Below are 8,466 nucleotides of genomic sequence, written 5' to 3' on the forward strand. Positions count from 1 at the left end.
TGTTTATGAAGACTGAAGATAATTAAGATATGTATAAGCTAAAAATCCATTGATAAATGTAATAATTAGAAATGTACTAACCCGAATATGAGACAGTAAATGTTAAGAGAAAAAGAGAAGAAATATTCGATGTTGTAACCTGAGATTTGCACTAAGATTCTGTTATTGAACTATTGTAACCCGGTCACCACGTTGCTTTTTAAATATTCAAATGTAAAATTGGAAACTTAATAAAATATTATTTTAAAAAAGAGTTTAGAGCAGACATATCAAACTCACGACGTCACGTGTCGTCACGCGACGTATTGGAGCTTTTTTGCCATTGTCGACAATGGTGTGGGCGTGGCTCCAGTATGATGAAACCGGCCTGCGGGCCGGCAGTTTGACACCCCTGGTTTAGAGATTCCCAAATTAGTATGTTGATATGCTGAACTTGTTAATTTTGAACACTCAAAACAATATGTGAAGAGATAAATAGGTCAAAATTAAACTTTATTGAGAATGTGGGGTTATTTCCTAAAGTTCTTTGCCTTTAATATTGTATGCATCTACAGTGTAGGCATGTAAAGTTGGTAATCACCCTTGCTATTTTTTCTATAAAGTTTTCATTGAGAATCATGAAAAGTATCCAGAAAACTATGTTATACGTTCATTGCAGATTGGGTGTTCTGTGAATCATTTGCGCTACGTATATATGCAAGTTGAATGCTATATAATCAGTCTTGTAACATTAGTGGGACTTTTAAAGTCAGTTTTGTTACATCTCCAAAGCTTTTTCAAAACTGATCTAGGTTGTCTGATGTCTGTGAAGTTCTATTAATTTCATGACTTTTAAATGCCAGTAACACATTCCTAAGCAAGGATTTACTGTATTTTCTGTTGCATTTTTCAAATTAATATATTAATTGCTTCATGTTGTTCATAGTGTGAAAATATTTTAGTTGGATCAAAGTACAACTATGTCAGTATCAAACCGTGAGATTTTTCAAAGGATGACTTTTGAAAATACATTGATATTTCATGTAGTTATTTAATACTTAACACATCTCGAATTTTCCATAACTTTTTGTGAAAATTTACAATATCATAGTTGATACATAATTTTTTAGGCCAATGCATCACTAATTGTAAAAATATTTGTTTGCAATCTTATTATATAGCATTATTATTTTATTTAAATTAATTTCTGTGACCTTGCTAGACATCAAACTCCTGTTTTGTTTAATTCAAGCAACTATTGGGATGTATTTTCACTGTAATAATTGGATCTCATAAAAAAAAATGCTCAATTGCGAGTTACAATTTTTGGGGGGTAATTATTTTTTAAAAATAGTTACCAAATATCGAAAGCCCAAAAATAGGCTCGTCATTTTCCATCAATTCTTTTTAAAAAAAATTAAGCAAATTACTTGATTCTAGATTTCTAACAGGTAATGTTTTTCTCTGGAAGGAAAGTGTTGCTTGAACCTTTGTGAACAATTGCTTAAGTTTCAAAGAACCAATTCGCCAAATATATATGTAGATTAGCAAAAGATCTCATAAAATAAACTTGTACAATTTCAACTTAAGGTTTTATCTTATTCACTGAAGAAGAAACCCTTTAACTTCTGTCTGAAGTCTGGAGTCTGAAGTCTGAAGTCTTAGGCGTAGTACTGATATTATGCTATAGAATTAGATGTGTGGCCCCCACTCTCCCTTTGTCTTGACAGAATAATGGGAACAACTGTCTATAGAGGTTCTCAGTCATCCAGATCATGGTTTTTCCAAAGATGCTTTTCCAAAGGGCAACTGGATTTTCTTGTCTCTCCCCCTCCCCCGAAAATGTTTCACTTCTCCTCCAAGAAGCTGAAGAACTGAAGAAGCTTCTTGGACAAGAAGCAAAACATTTTCAAGGAAAAAAACAAAGTCCAGTTGCCTTTTGGAAAAGCATCTTTGGGACAATGGCAACAGTGACTTTTATCAACCATTGCATAATAGCCCCTGACTTTTGCCAAATTCTATGTGCAGGTAGAAGAACAGTCTTTATGTCAAATGTGACATAAGGGTTAAGCTTCTGAATTTAAGCTTCTGTGTAATGTAAACTCTGCTTTACTGTAGTCACTGGTTATATGCTACTTAAAATACTGAGAAATATGTCAAATGTTTGAATACTGTTGATAGGCATTGCTGAGAAAATACAAAAATGTACTGTATGAGATAAACTTTTTTTTTTAAAAAAAATGGCTTTACTTGTTTAAAAAGATTAAATATGGGCATTATGATGGCAAAACATTTTTCTTATGATTGTGTGTCCTCATTTTCAAAATTAAAACTGAAACCTGAAGAAGGGAAATCCTATCTCTTGGGTCAATGACTTGTGAATTTTTATTATTTAGAACATTTATTTATTGAATATACATCTACAATATAGCGCTATCCATACCATTCCTTCCTAAAGCATTTTTCATTAAAGCAATATAAATTAAAGGAGAAACAGTAAAAACATAGCACTCAGATAGGAAAGACCTGAGCAAACAGCACTTCAACAGGTTTTATTCTCCAGTATTAATATCCCATCTCAAATCTGACCGAATCTTGGCAGATGACAAATAAAACATTTAAGTGTAAAAAAGGAAGCATAAAGGAGAAGCACACAAATGAAGCATTTAAGAATGATTAAGCACTGAAAGTCTATTAAAGCAGAAACTGTTTTTAACTTTTTTCTTTTTTCTTTTTGCAAATTATAAACGGTTTGGGGCTATCTGTACTCTGGGGGGGGGAGGCGGAAAGTATTCAGAAGAGTGGAAGTGCAACTCAGTACTTGAAATGTATGACCGGTCGCTGGAAAGAGCATTCTAAAATATAGGAACCACCAGAATAAAGGTTCATCAAGTACATGAATGTTAGTTGCTGCATGTGCAGGTTTCTAAAGCACAGTGGGACATCTTGGGGGGAATGCTGGCATATACATGTATCCAATGCTTCCAAGTTAAATATTTGAGTCAGACATAATACCTCAAGTACTTCATTGTAGGTTTTGCATGTTGATAACACTGGTTTGTCATGGATTCTACTGTAATAAAGCCTGTGCTGGTGTGGTTTCCCAAAATTCCTGGTACTAAGAGGCTTTGTAAACACTTATGCAGAATTGTCTACTCATTTTTATTGAATAAGGAAAATTGGAGTTGCATGTCCTGGAGGCCTTATCATTATTAGAAATAATTGATTTAAAATATTTCCTTCCTTTCAACCACATTCAATTTTCAGACAATGTTTCTAGTCGCTCAGATTTCTTCTCAAGTTTTTTCAGAAATGGTTTGTCATTGACTCATCCCTAGGATTGAGAGAAAACAACTGACCCAAGATCACCCCGCTAGTTTTGTGAACAAGGTGAGACTAGAACTTGTAGTCTCCTAGTTTCTAGCCTGGTACCTAGTTTCTAGCCGGATGCACCAAATCAGCTCTCTTAAAACATTTAGTTCCATTCAATAATGCAACAATAAACTAAAACAAAAAAACTTGAGTCTACGGTGATAATAATAAATATATTAGCCACATCGGTTTCAGTATAAGCTCATGTTTTTTAAAGACATGATTTTATTAAAGATTACAATATAACAGTAAAAACTAATACAAACAACAGGAAGAAAAGAAAAAAATACATGCAGAAAAGAAAAAAATAGAAATAGGAAAAATATGGTAAAGAAAAATACATAAAAGAATGACTTCTCCCTTCATTATAACAATATTAACAATTTTAAAATACCTAAAACTCTTCAAAACTTCAACAAGCCCCTTTTGTAAATCCAATATAGGAAAATTATCCAGGTCTTGATTTGCTATTTGCATTTGTATATCCATTTTAATAATTAAGACACCATCCAATTTCTTTTATATGTCCAGTGTAACATTTTTCTATATCATTCATATAAACTCATTTTTAAATCTAACTTCAAATCAATCTTGATCTTGTCAGGAAAAACTTGTTCCTCTTGCATAAAATATTTTAAGCACAGTCTGTCTAACAGACACTCTTAAAATTAACTTCCATTGTTCAAAAATATCCAGTATGTACAATATTAAAATATTTTACTCTTATTAGTAAGTCAATTTAAGTGTTTTTCTCTTTTAATTATAACCTTATATTCCTTCTAGTTCCCTCTAGAGTGCAATCTTCAAAGTCTCATTTTATCATTTTTTTAAAAAAAAAGAATTTAAAACAAAAGCATTTTCCCATTTATGATTAATTCCAAAATCTTATTTCAAATTTATCTAAATCCTTAGTTCTTGTGTAACTTTCTAATTTTAATCACCCTTTATTTTTTTATTCCAGAAAAAAAATCAGCCATTTACCTTATATTTAAAACCTATTTCACTAAAGACTGAAAGTATTTTAATATTATTCAAAATTACTAATGAATTCCTATTCCATTGCCAGGCACACCACTTCCAATAACTCAATAATTACTAATTTAATAACTAGTAATTTTACATTTTTGGTAACTAGTCACAAGGGAGAAGACATTTTCTATAGTTGTTCTTTATTTCTATTGAGGATTATTAAGAATCGTGCTGAGTGTGATGTCATCTCTTTTTCACTTTTATATAAAAATGATCAGTCCAGCTGCAATGATCATTAATTTTTTAAAAAAATTTAATGACGATTTCACTGCACTCATATATAAACATATTTTTTGACTCAGTCCTTATTACCTTGATTAAAAATGGATATTAGAAAGTTGAACCACAAACACACATCATTGCTCTTGCGGGCCTCCGAATAAGCTATGAATCATTCAGAAGAGATTCTATTAATCCTTTTCTGCTCTCACAGTTGCTGGGAATAATCTGTGCTAATGGGAGATACAGGAATGAGCAGGAGGCCATTTTAAATATAAATTCTCCACATACCACATTATCAGTGGCACAGTTGGTGAAGGTTTAAAAGACCAAGGCAGTTATTGCTAATGTCTGTTCCAGGCAAGAAATTGGAGAGAAGATAGAAATAGCAACAGCACTTAAACTTAAATATGTCTTCATAATGCTTTAAAGCATTCTCTAAGTGGTTTACACAGTCAGTGTATTACCCCCAACAATTTAGGTCCTCATTTTACTGACCTTGAAAGCATGGAAGGCTGAGTCAATCTCAAGATCGAACTCCTGCTGTAGGCAGAGTTAGCCTGCAATGACTGCATTCTAACCACTGCCCACCACGGCTCTATTCTGTAAATCAAGTATGTGTCCTCTTACATTCCAATTCCTCCTGTTGTGATTACATGAATAGAAGATGTGAAGAAGAACTGACCACAACTTCCAACCTATTTTAGGTGAGACACATGCAGTCATTTCTTTCGAACCTTATGAGAATTTTCCGTCAAGGATATTAACAAAAAAAGCAATGTATATGCACCTAATTAAAAAACAAAGGAACCTCTTCCTTGGGAGTGTATTGCCTTTGTTGTTTCTATTGTCATCAGCCCATATCTGTTCACTGCGGGATAAAATCCTTTTCATTGAAAGTTATGAACTATAATCTACCAAGGAAGTTGGTAGATAGCTGTTTTTCAGTTTCCCAGTCCAAAAGAGAGTAACTTGCCCAAAGTCAACCAGATGGCAGGATTGTATCAACTTCACTTCTAGATTTAGTTTTGTTCCTGGATGGCAATTATGGTCTGGGAGATTTAAGGATAACGCCTGCTCTTCTTTCTCTTCCTCACTAGTTATCTTGCTCCATCAGTGCTCCTACAATCTTTCCATTGCTCTCCGGCATGCCGCTGCATTTAAAGAAAATGTGATTGCTTGTGTTTTGTTTAAGATGGTTCACGAGAGGCCTTCATAGAATCATAGATAGATTCTATGATCCTCCCTCCCTCTTGAATCCATCTTAAAAGAAACACAAAGCAATCTTTTCTTTGTTAGCAGCTACCACAATCAATCAGCAGGGGGTGATGTAATGCAAAGAATATAATTGTCATAATTCATGCAGAGACTGTTCCGCTGCCCTGTGAGTTCTGTGGTATAGTTGGTGCAAGGACCTATTCCTGTGGCTCAGTACTCAAATGCACAGATGTGTTCTATAGCTGCAGCAGTATGAAGGCTATTGTCAGCAAACCGATCTTGTGTCAAAAGCTCATCCAGTACAACAGTAAATAGCAGGAAGAGTTTATTTATGTCATTTCATTTAATTTAAGAACACAAAAAGCTGTTTTTCATCAGCCTATCTAGCCCAATATTGCCAGTTTTGACAACTAATTCATTATTTACTCAAATAGGGTTTTGTTTTTTTTTTGCATTTACACAACAATCTGAGCTAAAATGTGGTTGGATAGTTTGCAGTTCAGAGTGTTCCTTAAATCATTATAGGTAATTCTTAGGTTATGGCCATTTGTTCAGTGATTGTTCAAAGTTGCAATGGCACTGAACAAATAATATTTTTGACAAGTCCTCATAGCTCTAGCTATTGCAATGTCCCACATTCACAATTTCTGATTTTCCCTACCAGCTTCCCAAAGGCAAAGTCAATGGCAGACAGGAACCACAAATAGATAAGCTAATTCTATTTCATTTTAAACTTCACATAATTTTTAAGTATGAAAATAAAATTATTTTGCCATTTACAATCCCAAAACTAGGGAGGATCCCTTCTAAGCATCTTGCCCCACTCATTATCCAGTTGCAAGCTATGCTTTCTCTTATCTGCCCATTCCCTAAGCAGTATCTCTTTAACCACCTCTCAAGGTCTTTCCCTCACACCATTATAATAGGGAAGCTGGCAGGACCTCAGAAGTTGTGGTCATATGAGGTCTCCTTAACAGCCTGCATGGTCCTTACTTAATGATGGCAAAGAGGACTGCTGGAATTGCTGTTACTTAGCAAAGCAGTAGAAGAGCACAGTGGTTCACATGATTAAGACACTGGGTTGACAATCAGCAAGTTCAAGTTGGAGACCTGAGTGCTGCTTCAGGGTGGGGTGAGTTCCTGTCATTCACTCCAGCTCCTGCTGACCTAGCAGTTCAAAAATGTGTAATCACAAGTAGATAGATAGGTACCACTTCAGTGGGTACATTAACAGGGACAGCCAGTATGTGTCAACAATAATGTTGCTTGTTCCTTGGCTTTTTTTAAAAAACAGCTTGAATACCTGGCATTTCCCTTTTCATGTAGGACTTCTAAGCATTACTTTGTTAGAATGTGAAATTAAGGATACTGTATGATTATTTGTATAAAAATGTACAAATTATATTTTGTTAGCTTCAGTATTTGATATTGATAGACTAAAATCTTTCAATCATTTTCCAGATTTACTGATGTAATTGAGTTAGGACTCACCAATCCTTTTTCTTTTGCTCTCAATTCCTGGACTCCTCCAAACTGGTAATGGCCAGATGCTAATCTAGCTTCATCTTGTCTTGTTCTTCCTTACCTATGTCTATTTTTCATGTCTTGGCATATATCATTGTAATGGTCCTTATCTCTTCTAACAACTCTCTGCTTTGTTTTGGTTGTTTGAACTAGCATTGAAGAAATCATTGGACTGGGAAAAAGTATTAAGTTGTTATCTTGTTTCACTTCTACTTCTTAGTCAATATAGTTGTTTTCCTCTTTACTGTTTCTAACTTTGACTTCCCAGTCCCTGACCACAAGCAGCACATCTTGCTGTAATATTCTGTTGACCATAAATCAATTTTTTCCAAATTCTTCTTCTGTAACAATAGTTGGAGCTATTTGGATACCCATCATATTAAAGGACTGATCATGAAGTCTAATTACTATTGTTTGATCATTGACTGCAATGATCAAACTGTCTGTTCCTTCTTTGCTTTTTATGTTCTTAATAATAAATAGTGTGATCTCCTGACAATACCTAATTATAATTAATTTCAAGTCATTTTATGCTTATGATGTCAATGTTGATTCATTTTACCTTTCACTGTGCTGAGCTCTTTCATTTTCATGCTTTTATGTTCCATGTAATCAGTATATTTTTGTCCTTGCAACTTGAAGATTTTTTTTCCTGCATGACAACAATAGCAACTAGATGTCCTAAAGATCTTAATCTACTAAACATTGCTAAAAGATTATCAGCTTTTTCTCAGTAGCATATTCAGTACTATGCAACCCGAGAGATTCAGAATTAACACCATATTGTCAATCACTTTATATTGTCTACCTATGTGGTTTCCTCAAGTGGCTTACCAGTGCCTTTTGCACAATATGAAAGGATGATTTTCCTGTTATCCACTTTCATCATCTTCTTATCTTGCTGCTGCCAATAAAGGTGATGGTTTGTTTCAGCTGGATAACTTTGGATGCCCACTCACGGCATTCTTTCTTCATTCAAGAAAGCAATATAGGAGGATGTGAAGGATGGGTATCATAAAAATAAAATATATTACTTATTAGTTTCAGGAAGATCTTCAGGATTGAAAAGTTTAATTTGAAATTGGGTTTTGTATTGTATCTTTCTTGTTTTGGAAGAGTAAAAGC

The sequence above is a fragment of the Protobothrops mucrosquamatus genome, unplaced genomic scaffold (assembly GCF_001527695.2).
Source record: "Protobothrops mucrosquamatus isolate PMUCROS unplaced genomic scaffold, P.Mucros_1.0 scaffold47, whole genome shotgun sequence".
In the NCBI taxonomy this organism is placed as follows: domain Eukaryota; kingdom Metazoa; phylum Chordata; class Lepidosauria; order Squamata; family Viperidae; genus Protobothrops; species Protobothrops mucrosquamatus.